At 53.8% G+C, this 16554-nt stretch overlaps 1 long non-coding RNA gene across 1 annotated transcript; it reads left to right on the top strand.

Annotated features, from left to right (window-relative positions):
• Positions 1 to 7440: 7440 nt before the first annotated feature.
• LOC109731076 (uncharacterized) lies at positions 7441 to 15861 on the top strand. The gene is made up of 5 exons (XR_002224377.2): positions 7441 to 8174; positions 8934 to 9015; positions 9705 to 9981; positions 10147 to 10220; positions 15134 to 15861. It is a non-coding gene; the product is annotated as an uncharacterized LOC109731076 (long non-coding RNA).
• The last annotated feature ends 693 nt before the right edge of the window (positions 15862 to 16554 follow it).

The following is a 16554-nucleotide window of genomic DNA, read 5'->3' as shown; positions in this document are numbered from 1 at the left end:
CCAATTTATTTGGTTTGCAATGCTGTTTCTCTTGGTTTTGTTATGGTAAATATGCAACACATTTGGCTTCTTTGGAAAATATAATGGAAAACTCTCAGTCTCTAGATAGGAAAAAGAGAACCACCAGCACCAGGCTGCAATGCCACTTGATCGGTATGGTGACTGCAGCATGTGACACATTCTCCTCCCTCCTCCCCTTTCCCTCCCTCTCTCACCCCAGCTGTACAAGCTCAAAGGAATCTCCTTGTAGCTGAGTGACTAAGCCTCGGAAGCCCCACACTGGGATAAAACTTGGATGCTCTGGAGAAGACTTCTGGGCACATTCAGAAGAGGGCAGGCACAGCCCCCAGCTGCACCAGAAATGGCTGTGTCGGATGAGGGTTCCTGGGATGTTATCTAATCAGGCTATTTTGCAGATGTCACAGATTTGGAAGCAGCAAAACATCCCTTTTAAATCAGATCATCTTCTGGCTATGCTGTTTTTTGTATTAAAACATTTTTATATTGATAAAAACCTTTTTTTAAAAAATATGTGTTTTATTCAATACTGCAAGTATAGCATAAGGTGTTGGAAACATAAACAGCATATTTGTTACAAGAGCTTAAAAAAATTATGAGATGCTCTCAGTTTTTTTTTTTTTTTTTTCCATTCCACCTCCCACCACTTCTCTCTTTCTCTTATTAAAAGAATACTTACGACCACCTTCTGGGCATGGTTCTTTAAAACAAAAGATCCCGGGCCGGGCGCGGTGGCTCACGCCTGTAATCCTAGCTCTCTGGGAGGCCGAGGCGGGTGGTTGCTCGAGGTCAGGAGTTCGAAACCAGCCTGAGCAAGAGCGAGACCCCGTCTCTACTATAAATAGAAAGAAATTAATTGGCCAACTAATATACATACAAAAAATTAGCCGGGCATGGTGGTGAATGCCTGTAGTCCCAGCTACTCGGGAGGCTGAGGCAGGAGGATTGCTTGAGCCAGGAGTTTGAGGTTGCTGTGAGCTAGGCTGACGCCACGGCACTCACTCTAGCCTGGGCAACAAAGTGAGACTCTGTCTCAAAAAAAAAAAAAAAAAAAAAAACAAAAGATCCCTTTGCCTTCAGTTCCAGTAATGTTTTGAACCTCTGGAATTTCATAAGAGGTGTCAAATTTTGCTGACCCCCAACTTTTCACTTGAATAGAAAGAGACGCCCGGAGGGAGTCGCAGGTCTGTGTGGGGTGGGGACGCACCTCCCTGAAAGGCCACCTGTCACTCTGCAGAAGGATGGCAGAGGGGTCTTGCGGCAGCCCACCGCTGGCGTGGGCGTCTGGCGTGGCCTCTCCGGAGTGGGAAGATAGAGCTTGGTGTAGGTTTGCTGTGACTGTCTCGTTTAATCATGATAATACTCTATTGAAATGAGCTTTGTGTTTATTAACTTGAGGCTTTAACCTATATTCCCACTTCCTTTTCCTTACCTCTAAGTTGCTATTCATGCATTCATCCAATGCTTAAGGGCTCCTGCCATGTGTCAGTGGGGAATAAGAGGGGAATAAGGCACAGATCTTACCTATGAGGAATTTATCCTTAATTTTATCATTTTAAAGTTCAAATACTGTGTCTCTGATTTTTTAGTTACAGTGATGTGTTCAGGTATTATTTCAGTGCCGCGCCTGGGCTGTCTTGCACATGCAGACTGCTACTACGTGGGGAGCACAGGCTGCCTTTTGCAGGGCCTTCCACTGTTTGTAGTTTTGCTCGTAGCAGTATTACTGGCCTTAAGAGTTTGCTCAGAGAGCCCATTTGCTGTTTCTAGTCCTGGACTGGCATTTCCTGGTGCTCCCAGAGATGCAGAAGACATGCTGCTTTTCCTCAGAGACTGTGAGCCTGCAGGTGAGCACAGAAAACCATAGTCCACGCTGCGGAAGCTCCCATGGCAAACAGGCAAGGCCACAGGTGGAGGGCTTGCGGCCAGTCAGCGAACATCTGGGCCGATCAGGACAGGGACCTTCCCAATGCCGGGGTGGAGAGGTGTGGTCGTCTGCACAGCAGCGTGGTGGGGCTGACACATGGTACTCTGCTCAGATCCAAGAAAAGATGACATTGGCTTTTGGTTATTAGTGAAGCTCTCTGCACAGGGGAGCACACTTCACCCCACCTGCAGCGACTAAGAGAGCCCCAGAGAGGAAAGTCCTGCAGGCGTGCTGGGCGGGGTCAGGCGCAGGCTGGCAGCCAGGGGGTGGCCCCTTCCTCCACTGCCCCACTTCCGTCTGATTTGTGTGCAAATATCCTGTTCAAGACAGGGGCATTCTTGCGATTATGCAGAATACTGAACTACCTTTCAGGCAGCAAAGAGGCCCTTTTGCCTCTCTTGGCATCTGAAATCCCACCTCTAGAAATCTCCTCCTCTTGCCAGTGGTGAACACGGAGCGCGCTCCCCGAGTCGTGGCAGCTGTCTATGCAGAGTGTCAGAGGCTCCTGTCAGAGAGTAGGGTGCTGCCAAGGCAGGGCGTCGCCCACCTGTCTCTGGGCAGCTGGGGGTGGACACAGCTGCAGGAGCCACAGCGGGGAGAGGCCTTGGTGTCGGAACGCACTGTAGCACCCCACACTGGTGTGTGGCATGCGGGCACTGCTCCTTGGCTGGCAGTCCAAGAATCGCTGGAACTTTGATCGTCCAAGAAGCGGCAGCAGGAGCATAGGCTGATTTCCCTCACTGTGGTCGCGCCTCGGGCTGTGAGTGTTTCGGGTGACTTTAGTGGGCTCCCCTGGTCACCCAGAATGAGAACTAGCTGCCAAGTGAAAGCACCCAGGCGGGACAGCTGGGACAGCTGCCCTCTCAGCATGGCTGACTGTGGAAACCTGAACGGTGCGCAGCCCCGCCGGCCTGGAGTGCTGACAGGTGGGCGCGGTGGCACTACCCAGGAGCGTGGTGCAGTTTCTGCTGCTCCCGGGAGACTCTGGGCAGCCAAGAGGGGTCTTGTTGGTTGCCTGCATGCCCAGAGCCACCAGCACCACAAGCCGGGCACGATTACAGAGCGTGCCGCCCTTTCCCGTCTCAGTTCGGACGTTCCATTGTGAGTCTTTAGAGGTGGACCAGGGTAGTCCAAGTGTCGTCTACCTGACCTAGTTTGATGGCTTGCGTTCTTTTAAACAAGGAACTGAATTCGTAGCTTTTTTCCACTCTAAAGTCATTGCACATTAGAGCTGGAAGAGGGACTTGTGGTTTTGGGCGCTCCATTCTGCAGAGGCGCTGTGTACTGTGGCGGCCACCGTGCGGGCTCCCGCGCCTGCGGCCCGGCCTCTCACGCTCAGGTCCTGCCCGTGTGGGGACAGAGGGGGAACAAAATAACCTTAAGAAACCCAAGAGACCTCACATGACTTTGAAGCTAGGCTCTACCCTATTCCTGTGAGCCCTGTGGAACAACCTGAATTTCTCTCCCCTCGCTTCCCTCACCTGTGCAAGGAAAGCGGCCCCAGCGCCTGGCTGGCGCGACTGGCAGACTGGCCCAGCAGCACCGAAGGAGCTTCGCACAGCGCCGCTGCACAGCCCGCACTCCCCACACCCAGTGTGGATGTTTCTGGCAGCAACTCAACTGTGAGAAATCGAGGTTGCCGTTGGTTTCCACCTGAGCTGGGACTCTGCAGGCAGCCACAAGCTGTTACAGACGGTCACTTGCAAGGCGCTTCCCTTCCCGTCTCTGCTCAGGGAGGCCAGCCAGCCCGGGAGGCCAACATCCTGCCTGTCTGCCTTTCCTTCTTGGTCCTGGCTCCTGACCCAGGCACGGGAAAGGTGGCTGATAAATATTTGTTGAACAAATGAATGCAGAAGGATAATGCATTCTTGTGGCATTTCTGGACCATCTCCTTCTGCGAGGGTTGAAGAGTACATGCTCCAGATGTGGCCTCAGGTTCCCATCCCACGGCTCGCCGGCCAGCCTAGTGCTCCTGCACACCTGCCCCGCAGAGTGGTTCTGACCACCCAGGAAAGCAGTGGAGGGCACATTTCAGCAACCTCCCTTTCTTATGAAGACATCCTATGGGAATTTAACTAGCATGTTGCAGTTTTCTTATGCAGGATATCACGATTTTAATATCTTTTCCATAAAGAGAAATTCTTCTTTTATTGGCTGGGTCTGTATAAACATATGTGTTTGACATAAATGCAATAAAATTAAACTTAAATCCACTTTCTAAAAACTTATAAAAGCTAAATTACGCCAGATCCTCAACTTGACTTTCTATTTCAGTCCTTAGAAGCTGCGCCGCTGTGGGGCCCCGGGGGCTCCCGCAGATCGGAGGCTCTTGCGTGCTGCTGGCTGGCTTGTCTCTTGCTTTTCTTCCTTTGCAACTAATTTGCTAGACTAATTCTGATTCGACCTTGCTTTGATTCTTAGAGACACGCTTGAATAAGAATCCCTTACCCAAGAATGCCTATCAGTGTTTAGGAATTTTCTCAAAAGAGAGTTCTCTCCAGGAAGCACCTTCTCCTAATTCCAGGACCCCAGGAGGGGCAACCCAGAGCACATGCCTCCTCTTCCACTTTGCTATCAGTGGGGTTCATTCCACCCTACTTTATGGCAAAGGGGATGCCACCTGGTGCTAGGCAGGTGTGTTCCTAGCTGCGCTGAGCGCCAGGGCCTGGTGCAGCCCTAAGGGCCAGGAGGCCCAGCCTGGGCCCGCCAGTCTTATGTCATCCAGTTAATTTCTCTGTCTGTAAACTGAAAATGATGATGTGTGATACAGATCCCACAAAGCTTAAGAAAAAAGTTTGTGAAAAAATACTCCAACCCTTCTGCTGGGAGAAACAAGGAGTGTACACACAGGAAGCAGGTTTCCCATGGCTTTCCTGGTAGGATTCCCGCAGGGAAGAGTCCGCCAAGCCAGCCACAGGCCTCTCCAGCAAGGGGCTATGGCCTCACCTCCGCCTGGGCCTTTTCATCTTCCTGAGCTATGCACCTGCCTCACCGCCAGCGAGGCCCTCGCCACCTCCAGGACCCTGTGGCTGCGAAGGGCTTCAGAGAGCTCACCTGTGCGGAAGGAAGGGCCTCAGCGCGCGACGCCCGACCTGTCCGTCCGGGTCCCCGCGCGCCCTTCACCATCACCGCTACACCTCGCGCGCTGCCCGCCGGCCTTTCCCTGCCCTGGTTCCGGGGGCACAACACCCCCAACCTCTGGGCGGTGCCCGGCATTGCCCCCGGAGGTCGGGCTTCCGTCTCCGCCTGTCCTTGCCTGAGCCCCGGCGCTCGTGCCCGCCCCACCTCTCCCTGCCCAGGGTCTCCGCGCGCTCCCCCGCCGGGCCTCCCTTCCGCTGCCTCCAGTCCGGTCTGGCGACCCCCACGCCTGCGCTTGCTCCTGCCCTGGGTCCAGGCGCTCCTCCGCCGCCCGGCCCCTTCAGCCAGGCCCCGCGCGTCCCCGCCCCGCCGCCGCCACCTGCCTCCCGCCGCCGCCCCCGCTGGCGCCAGCCGCTCCATGCGTCTTGCACTTTGATTATTTGTGTTAACAGTTAATTTAGCAGCGTGGCCACGTGCGCCAAAGCTGCCTCCGCTTCCTCCCGGCTCCCAACAAATGGCACTTTCATGAGGGCCTCCGCGCCCGGCCGCCCGCCGCCCCGCGCCCCACAGGCGAGGAGCCGCGCTGACGCGTCGCTCCGCCGCACCCGGCTGGTCCCGCGCTTTCCGCGCAGCTGTCACCCGACGCACACTCTGAACCCCTGGCTGCGGCATTATGCAGCGTGTCCAAGCGACGAAAACATTGGTTCTCCCTTAATATTTTGAAATGAATAAATAAGCAAATGAAATGAGAAGTGAAATAAAAACGGAGAAGATCTCAGTCCGGCGCCCTAGCGTGGCAGGCGTGCCCGGCGCAGAGCATTTCTGATCCCGTCCCGTCCGCTCACCTGCCGTGAGCGCGACCGCGCCCGGTCCCCACGGCGCCCGGTCCCCACGGCGCCCGGTCCCCACGGCGCCCGGTCCCCACCGCGCCCCGTCCCCACCGCGCCCGGTCCCCACCGCGCCCGGTCCCCACGGCGCCCGGTCCCCACGGCGCCCCGTTCCCACCGCGCCCGGTCCCCACGGCGCCCGGTCCCCACGGCGCCCGGTCCCCACGGCGCCCCGTTCCCACCGCGCCCGGTCCCCACGGCGCCCGGTCCCCAGGGCGCCCGGTCCCCACCGCGCCCCGTCCCCACCGCGCCCGGTCCCCACCGCGCCCGGTCCCCACGGCGCCCGGTCCCCACGGCGCCCCGTCCCCACCGCGCCCGGTCCCCACCGCGCCCGGTCCCCACCGCGCCCCGTCCCCACCGCGCCCGGTCCCCACCGCGCCCGGTCCCCACCGCGCCCCGTCCCCACGGCGCCCGGTCCCCACGGCGCCCGGTCCCCACCGCGCCAGGTCCCCACGGCGCCCCGTCCCCACCGCGCCCGGTCCCCACGGCGCCCGGTCCCCACCGCGCCCCGTCCCCACCGCGCCCCGTCCCCACCGCGCCCGGTCCCCACGGCGCCCGGTCCCCACGGCGCCCCGTCCCCACCGCGCCCGGTCCCCACGGCGCCCGGTCCCCACCGCGCCCGGTCCCCACGGCGCCCGGTCCCCACCGCGCCCGGTCCCCACGGCGCCCGGTCCCCACGGCGCCCGGTCCCCACGGCGCCCGGTCCCCACGGCGCCCGGTCCCCACCGCGCCCGGTCCCCACGGCGCCCGGTCCCCACGGCGCCCGGTCCCCACGGCGCCCGGTCCCCACGGCGCCCGGTCCCCACGGCGTCCGGTCCCCACGGCGCCCGGTCCCCACGGCGCCCGGTCCCCACGGCGCCCGGTCCCCACGGCGCCCGGTCCCCACGGCGCCCGGTCCCCACCGCGCCCGGTCCCCACGGCGCCCGGTCCCCACCGCGCCCCGTCCCCACCGCGCCTCGCAGCTTCGTGCAGCCACTGCCCGGGCCGCTGCGCGTGGGCCTTCACTCCCACCCACCCCGCCTCGCCTGAGTGCGAGCAGGCGAAAGGCAGGCTGCTTCTCCAAAGAGGACACTGGACGCGTCCCAGCTTTCTAAGCGCTGGCTCTTTCTGCCTTTTAAAGAATTTGATTTCCCCGTCTTAGATTTCTAATATCGGCGATGTCCCAGCGCGTTAATACTCGTTAGGTATTTACGTCTGCGAGAATCACGCTCCCGGGCTGGCGCGGGGGAGGGGCTTTGTGAGCACGCGGCCTGCCGGGGGTGCAGGCGTGACCCGGCAGGGAAGCCGAGGGCCGCACGTCTTTGCTGCCCAAAGGACCAGGCCACCTAGGCTGACTGTAGTGTAGCCGGGAGCTTCCAGTCTGCTTCGCCACCGGCCCGGAGATCGCTCTGGATCGGGCTAAATTCCTATACATCTTGGGAACTCGGCTCTTCCGGATGGCTGGGGGCCGCCCCGGCCACGGCGGTGGGCCCGTCTGCGCATGCGCTCCTCTCTGCGCACGCGCGCTCTCTCCGCTGCAGCGTCCCTTCGAACGGACGGTCTCGCAGTAAGGTCCCGGCATAGTCACCTACCCTGTGGCAAAAATCCCCACACTCCCCTCAAAATGGATGTGTTTTGGCTGGCCACAGCGCCTGAAGAGAGACAGAGACATCTGTTTCTGTATGAAAATGTAAATGTGTTCCTTGAGCTCACATTTATGTGTTGTGGTGTCTGACTAGGGACAGTGGAACTGATCTTCAGCACTCACAATTCTAAAATCACTTTTGTGAAGGTCACAGTGACCTTCAACTTGCCAAATTCAGTGACTGAGTCCTAATCCTCACTCCCTTTGAGTCGTCTGCACTGCTGGACACAGTTGCTCAGTCACACTCCCTCTGGGAACTCTTTGGTCTCTGTAATCACAACGGGCATCTCGCCCCCGTGGCCTGCTCATGCCTCCCGGCTGCCCTGGCACAGGCCTGCGTCCAGCACCCGCCCTTGCGGATGCTCCTCAGCCCAGACTTTCAGGACTGCACACCAGGCCCCTGTTTCTAACTAAATCAGATTTTCGTGCGTGGTTGAATTGTCATCATCTCCAATGCAAGATGTTCACTTATTTGTTTGTTTGCTCAAACAATGATGAGAGACCAGCAGCCTATGTTCTTGGTGTTGGGGAAATAGTAATTAAAAATCCAAACCGTGAAGTTCCTGCCTTGTTGGGGCCAGAGTCTGCAGGGGCAATATTCCAGCCGAACCCAGCCCAGCCCGGCTTCTTGCCTCCTGGAGTAAGCACTTGGAGCGACCTTATTTCCCCGCATTTTTGCTTCTTATACTTGAGCAAGGAATATTGGTTCTTCCTCTATAATTTCTTTCTAATCCATTCTTCCCTTCTGCATTACCAAGCTTCACTGGGATAGAGGTTCTGAATTCTTAAATAGTTCTGGTTTCTTCAAACCCTCCCTCTTCCCAAAACTTCCATTTATTCCCCCCTGCCCCCCGCTGCTAGGTCACTTGCCAGAAAGTACAGATCTGATTCATTTAATCATACATTCAGCAAACAGGGTTGAGAACTCCTACATGCAGGGCACTGGGCTGAGCTGAGATGGTGGAGAAGACATGAAATGCCCTTGTAGCTCCTACCACTTCCCTGCCAAGTAGTAGAAACTTGGTAGGGAAATGCACTGAAAGCCACATTAAAATACAGTATGAAAGCAGCTAAAATAGCTAGGATTCCCTACCATCTTTGAGACTAAACATTTTCTTAAACCTGGTATCAAAGCTCCCACCACCTGGGCCCAACCTGGCTTCCTAACAGATCTTCCTCTACCTGCTTCCTATGCTTATGGCCACACAACCTCTTCTGGAGCCTGCCCAGCCTTTCTGCTGCTCTACTTTGTCTCTGCCTCTTCTCTTTGTCTACAATGCTCTCCCTTTACCATCACTACTAACTATGATTCCTTCTATCCTCAAGTTATTTGCACTCCTGCTACGTTATAAGCCCCCAAAGTGCAGGCCTTCATTCTTTATCTTGCTGTTCTTTGCAGCGGCGACACAGCACATCAGCCTGTAGAGGCCAGCAGCGAACCTTCTCGAGTGAATGGCTGATTGAGGGGGTTTGTGGAGGAGGTAAACTTCTTTGGGACCGTGGCGGGGGTCATATCCAGGGTTACTGACGTGATGAGCACGGGACCTTTTTGAAAAGAGAGGGAGGCTATAAAGACACAGAGACCACTAACAGAGGCGACAGCACATTCTGGTCAGAACAGAGGGTCTCTGAGTTGGAGAGACTGGCGTCACAACCTCAAATGAATGTATTTTCAATAGGAATTCAAATACAATTGTGTCTGGGACTCCCAGAAAGGGAAAAGACCATATTTTAGTTGAGATAAGGGGTAATGACTGTGCCTGAGTCTCAGAGTGGAACTAGAATGAGCCAGCTCAGAACAGCAACCCCAGGGACTAAGGGGAAGTAGGTCTAGAAGTTTCTAGAACTTAGCTTGATTCTCTTAATCCCTTAACTGAGTAATGCAACTTCTTCTTTTACAACCTCTACTGTCTATAACTTGTACCCTGAATTTTCCTCCTGTTCTTGGAGAATGAGAATGGTGGCAAAGGCTGGGACTAGAGCTATGGAAGAGCCACAGAGTCTGACATTCCCCAGGACAAATGTGGGGCTAAAGGAAGCACAGAACTGACCCTCGCGTTGTGGATGAGGAAGCCCAGTCCTCAGTAGCCCAGTGGTGGCAGAGCCAGTGATTATAGTCAAAGAGGAACAGCATTCACCAGGTGAACCTTTTGGGATGTTTTTGTTGCAGGTAACTGGAAGCCTATGTCCCCGGCGCGTAAGTGGCAAAGACAGGCACTGCTCCCGTGTCCAGAAGCCCACAGGGAGGCTGCTCCAGGCTGTGGGTTCCGTTTCTTCACGACTGACCCCACATCTCCTGGGGCAGTGGTCAGCAGAGCCTCTGCACACCTGACTGGCCCCAGCCCACTTTTGTACAGGCCACAGTCCTTCGCGATGCCGAGGCAGCATGTGCAGTTCCACAGCCGCGACTGGCAAGGGGCCTGGAGACACCGTGCTTGGCTTAGATGGTGAGGGCTCAGTCCTGGAGCTGGAGATGGGTCCGATTTCCTTGAGTGACATGGGCTGCCTGGGTGGCTTCCTGCAAAAGGGGTTAGGAGGGCGGAGGAGGGATCCCTGGAGGCCCCAGGGAATGGCGTGGAAAGCAGTGTGTGCTCCTCTCGGGCCCCACACAGATCACGCCTGGAGCCATGCGAGACTCGACAACTTACCAAATGAGTTGGTGGAGGTCTAAGTACTTCAAGGACAGGTATGTTATTTTATAAAAACTGTCTGTGGCCTCTTAGGCTGTCCTCACAGCCAGCTGCTTGTCCCTGCTCCCACCTGCTCTGCCTGCCCCACCTAGTCCCCTGCTTGCTCTCTCTGGACCCTCCATCACATCCAAGAGGACAGAATATTACGAGGCGTTTCATCACCAGCACAGGTGGCTGGATATAGAAGGTCAGCACTTACAATGCCCCGAAGAGGACTTGGTGTTTTCCGATGACCCCCATTATATGATACGCTTCATGTATCGATGGTTTGTCCTGGAGAAACGCATTGCAGAGTGGAAGGATTCGGCTCCATTCCTCACTGGATCATAATTGGATAGACCAGGGGCCAACTGTGCCTCTAGCGCATTTCTATACATGGCCGGGAACACTGTAGCCTGCTTACAGGCCAGCTTCCTCAGCTAGAGCCCCGTGCCCTGGCACCACTGTCCTGGAGGGCTCTGTGGTCTCAGTGTTGAAGAGCAAAGCAGGAAGGAGACATGGGTTGCCTCAGGCAGCCGCTTTACCTTTGTGTGGCCTGTGGTTTACAACCAGGGCTGGTGTGTATGCTGACGTCACCCATGCTGGGCACGTCCTGCACAGGCCAAGCGCTTTGCCTTCCAAGAGACAGCGTGCCCAGGTGTTCGAAGAAGGCCCTGGTGTCTGTGGCTCTCATCATGGAGGCGTTTCCCAGGGAAAGCTTTTGCTTCACTTCCTGACTTAGATAACAACGAATAACTTAGTTTTATTAACCAGGAAACATTAAGCTGTGTTCTTCATATTCTCCCTGGATTTGATGAGCTACTCCCTATCTTCTCATAAATTGTCACATTGGCCAGAGTAGATGTCTGTTGCTTGCAATCAAAGAGAACTTACTGATACCATGAAGAGATAATAGTTAGATGATGGTTCAGAAAGCACAGAAATTTGATGTTTCACCAATCAGGTGTCACAAACAAATCAGTCCAACGTGGCATTCCAGCCATGTCTCTACAAAGAAGCCGTTTGGAATATCTGGTCTAGCAAGTCATCTCAGGAGCACATTGTGTAAATCTTTCACCCTGAGAGGAAGGCTCTGTGGAAACAGTTTGTCATAACAGATCCAGAATGATCTACTGGACCGTTTCTTGCTTCCTTACCAGGATTTGTGCCTACAGTTGCCACATGGCTCTATGAAACCTGCCTGCTTATCTGCTGTTAACTACCTCTGAGCTGTAAACATCTGGGCAAAGTTCTAATTATAGACATAGGCAAAGAAAATAAAAAGTAATCATTCTTGAATGAGGGTCAGGGATGGGATTCAGTAAAACATCTTTGTGTCTCAAGAGTGTATCTGCAGTGTAATCCCCTGCCCCCACTATTCTTTCTGTCTGTTGTGACAATCAGGGGTCGAGGCTAAGACTTCAGATGGCCAGGCTGGCCTAGGAGGGCTATTGGGCAGGGCGGCTCTGCTCGTGAAACAGAACAGGGCTTCCTTAGACCTCGGAGCTGTCGAGGTCTTTAGAAATCGTGTGGCTCCTACTCCGCACCTACTAGGTGGAGACCCTGAAGCCCAGAGTGGCGAGACTGAAGTGAGGCGGCCCCCACAGTGGCCACCTCCACCAGGCAGTGGTGGCACTTCCTGTTGTGTGAGCCTCACGGCAGTCGTGGCCCAGACGTGTGTCCTTGTTATGGGTCCCTCCGCTCAACGTCACTGAGCCAGGTAGACAGATGTGCATGACACTAGGAAGATACAGAGTTGAGAAGAGGCCATGCTGGCAAGCTGAAAGGCACGCTTCCTGACGGCTGTGTCCTCTGGTGCCCCGGACGCCGGACACAGCTCCTGGAGCCAGTCCATCTCAGTCTTCCTGGGGATAGGAGATTGCCTGGGGCCTTGGTGGTCTGAAACACAGCATTGCGCTTCTCTGAGCACAAACAGACTGGCAGAGGTTATGGAGGAAGAAATACAGCTCGGCCGTGCGTTGAGCTGGATTTATGGGCGTGAGGGTGTCAGTAGAACCGTGAGAAGTTTGGTGGCTAGAGTTCATAGGGTGTTTCAGGGAGCTGAGTTTTGTTCCCTCTTATAGTTACAGGCTTTGCATTTCTGGGTATCATTTTGTACCTTTTTGGTTTGAACAAAATGTTCTTCCAATGTTGTCTAGATTCAAATGCCAGAGTTGCGTTTCTGTTGAGGTCCATAGTCATTGATCAGGCCATCGTTAGAAAGGAAAACCAAGTGCAGAACCTCGCCAGCAGGACCTATCCTGCTGTGTATTGATAAGGTGGCACAAATATGGACGACAGGAAGAAAGCCAGTCCCTCATCGGGAGATTCCCAGATTGTCACGTGCTCAGTGGCCTTGGCGAGGTGTGTCCTTTGCTTCCTGGCGTGTCCTCCACTTATGACCCCTAATCCTGGCCTGCACGCTGCCAGCTGCTCCCGGATGAGCTGCGTGAGGGCTCTGCATCTGCTTGTTGGACGGCTTCTCGCGCCTGCGGTCGCCATGCGGCTCACTTCCCAGTGCAGTGCCGTGGAAGGGAAGCTCCCCGAGGGTTCCACATGCTTCTGCTTGTGTTTTACTTGGTTTGTGAAACTATGTTATTTAACTCATTTCCTAGCTGAGCTTCACGCTGCTAGAGTCACAGTCCGCAAGAAGCTGTGTCTCATCTGGTTGCAATATCTAAAGAATTAGTGCTTTTTGGAGCAATGTGTGGATTTACACAGAAAAGGGCTTCCTCAGATCTGCATGAAGTGTTTTATGTTCATATCAAGAGATTTAAGATGTTTTGACTTTTAATAGAATTATTTGCATTTTTTTAACCTCTTGGGGGGGGGGATTTTTCATCTTCCCTACCTCCTGCTTGAGTTAAAAGCCACTATGCAGAATTCTGAGGTTTATCAGATTTTTTTTTTATTTTGGCATATTATGGGGGTACAGATTTTAAGGTTTCAATAAATGCCCATTTCCCCCGCTCCCCCCACAAGTCTGAGTCTCCATCATGACCATCCCCCAGATGGTGCACATCTCACTCATTATGTATGTATATACCCGCCCCCCTCCCACCTGCCCAATACCCTATTACTGTAGTACCTATGTGTCCACTTAGGTGCTACTCAGTTAATACCAGTTTGCTGGAGAATATATCTGGTGCTTGTTTTTCCATTCTTGAGATACTTCACTTAGTAGTATGGGTTCCAGCTCTAACCAGGAAAATAGAAGATGTGCTATATCACCATTGTTTCTTAGAGCTGAATAGTACTCCATGGTATACATATACCACATTTTATTAATCTATTCTTGGATTGATGGGCACATGGGCTGTTTCCACAGCCTTGCAATTATGAATTGTGCTGCTATAAACATTCGAGTGCAGGTGTCTTTTTTGTAGAGTGTCATTGGATCATTTGGGTAGATGCCCAGCAATGGGATTGCTGGATCAAATGGTAGATTCACTTGTATCGCTTTAAGGTATCTCCATATTGCTTTCCACAGAGATTGAACTAGTTTGCAGTCCCACCAGCAGTGTAGGAGTGTTCCTCTCTCTCCGCAACCACGCCAGCATTTATTGTTTGGAGATTTTTTGATAAAGGCCATTCTCACTGGGGTTAAGTGATATCTCATTGTGGTTTTGATTTGCATTTCCCTGATGATTAGAGATGTTGAGCATTTTTTCATATGTTTGTTGGCCATTCTTCTATCTTCTTTAGAAAAGTTTCTGTTCAAGTCCTTTGCCCACTTTTTAATGGGGTTATTTGATTTTTTCTTCCTGATTTTCGTGAGTTCTAAGTATATTCTAGTTATCAGTCCCTTATCGGATGCATAGGATGCAAAAATTTTCTCCCATTCTGTAGGTTGTCCGTTTACTTTCATGACTATTTCTTTGGCTGTGCAGAAGCTTTGTAGTTTGATCATGTCCCATTTATTTATTTTTGTTGCTGCTGTGATTGCCTTTGGGGACTTCTTCATAAACTCTTTGCCCAGGCCAATGTCTAGGAGAGTGTTTCCAACTTTTCCTCTAGAGTTCTAATAGTTTCATACCTTAGGTTTAAGTCTGCTATCCAGCGTGAGTTGGTTTTTGTGAGAGGTGAAAGGTGTGGGTCCTGTGTCGTGGGAAGACCCTGGAGCGCACACGGACGTGTCCACGCGAGCACGGCGCACTCACACTTCCAACCCCTTGCCAGGGGTCCAGGCCTGAGTCCTGTTGCCAGTGAAGCCCCCATAGGCCATGCGTGCATCATGGGACAATTCCCGTAGCCCCTTGAGTGTTCCCTACTGTGAAACAAGTGTCCTTCTGTTTCTTGGGAGGTGGGAGTATGGCCCACTCTCGGGGGCAGCGGCTGTTGGGCGCACAACTGCCACCCAGAGGCACAGGTGTTAGGCACAGGCACAAGACAATTATAAATCTGCATTGGAGGACGATTGTTCCACGGGTGCCTTTTTTCAGGTTCAATGTATTGAGACACCTCCTATGCCCAGACATTGCACCAAGGCAACCTCCTTTCAAACTCACCAGGCCTTTTCAAGGTAGAGATAGTTATGTTCATTTTGCAGACAAGGCAACTGAGGCACAGAGAGACTAGGGAACCTGCCCAAAATGTCACGCCTGAGAGGTGGTGGAGACAGGACCTAAACACAGGTCTCCTTGGCTAGACTTTGTGTTCTTCCTCCCACAGTACCTTCCCCTTGAGAATAGCGGGGGATAGCATGGCAGGTGGGGGGTCAAGCGGCCAAGTAGCCACTACCATAGAAGGGCTTGTGTTCCTAAACCTCTACGCCAACCCTTGTGTCCCCTGTCATTTAAAGTGATGATCATGGTGTCAACATTCTTAGTGGGCAAAAGTGCAAAGTCAGAGAAATAGGAGATAAGATGACTAATGTGAGAAAGGCCAGGGTGGTGTCTGGACGATTAGTGACTCATTTGTACTCCACCAGGACATCGGGTGGCTCGGAGCCTGGGACTAGCACATATGGCTTCCTTATGCTGCTGCATACATCCGGCACTTGCAGTCTTCCCTGCAGGTATTCCGCGTGCAGTGGCTGGCTACATGGACCCACTGCGCACACCGTGCTTGTGTGCAGCGCGGGGCCCAGGCCTCACTCGGCCCGAGAGCACCCAGGTGCTCGTCCTCGCAGCTGTTGGGGAACCTGTTGCAGCCACAGAGATCTGACTCATCTGAGAAGCCTGAATGTGGGCCCCGCCTCCCTCACAGCCGGCTTTCCCCATTCTTCTCCCATCTGGGATCCATCTGCCCTTGAGTAGCGTCATCACGAAGATGCATAAAACCTTGCTTTTCTCAGCTGGCACCTCTCACTTTATCATCCCCAAAGAAATGGTCTAGCAAGAGTATTTACATTAAGAAAACTTACCACCTTATGATATGGAACCGTCTGAACCCCCTTTCAGAGTTGAATTTGCTACAGAAGAATCAAGGAAGGAGGGAGAAATGAGATACACACACATCTTGCCCCTACCCTCCAACATGTGGAACTGCAGGCCCTGGGGGGCTGTTCCCTGTTGCAAGCAAAACTGCTGAGAAAGCACGGCCAGCCGTGCGGTGAAGTCATGCAAATGCTATGCCCCCAAAGGCCGCAGGAACTGTGGAAAGATCTGTGTAAATATCTCATGCATTCTTGTGATCTAAGGTTTATGGAAATAAAAACCACAATCAAAAAGCCAATGCCACATTTATTCCTCCTTCTTCCTTTTCCCCTTTAGAATAAATTCATAGAGCATTTCATGGGGCAGCCAAGAAAATAAATTATTTTGATTTTATTACTAGGAAGACATAAACCAAAGTGCTCAGTAGGACGAGCCCAAGCTGGATCCATCTGGGAAGAAGAGGAGCAGACACCGCTGAGCGTCCTGGGTGGCAAGGGCAGGAGTAGCTCCCACACAGGCCCCCACTGCCCCGGCTTCCAATGGCATTGGTAGAGTCACCAGTACTCGGTGAACTTCGGTAGAGTCACCAGTACTCGGTGAACTTCCGGCTTCGTTTCCTACCCTCTCCTTTCTTAATTTTGTGGTGGGTATTGGCTTTGGGAAGTCTCATACTCCCAGAGCACAGCTCAGATGTTCAATTGGATGATGATCCCCTGGAACCAGGTTTAAAGGAACCATGGAGGAGCGATGGTTTCCCACATAGGCTCCCACTGGGGCATGTCTTCCCCAGGACCCCAGCAGCCAGCGTGGGCCCCGGCCTGGGAGTGTCGAGGGGCCCTCTCTGGAGAGCACCCAGGATGCTGTGGACGCATGTTCCTGCCCCTCCTCCCACCTTGCATAACACGGCAGGGGAGTCAGTGCCATGAGAACACATTTCTACCCTAAGGTGTTCAGTGCACCTGTGTGCAATGCT

The sequence above is a fragment of the Microcebus murinus genome, chromosome 7 (assembly GCF_040939455.1).
Source record: "Microcebus murinus isolate Inina chromosome 7, M.murinus_Inina_mat1.0, whole genome shotgun sequence".
NCBI classification, from domain to species: Eukaryota; Metazoa; Chordata; class Mammalia; order Primates; family Cheirogaleidae; genus Microcebus; species Microcebus murinus.
Note: the sequence above shows the minus strand (reverse complement) of the source record. Positions and strands in the feature narration are given on the sequence as shown.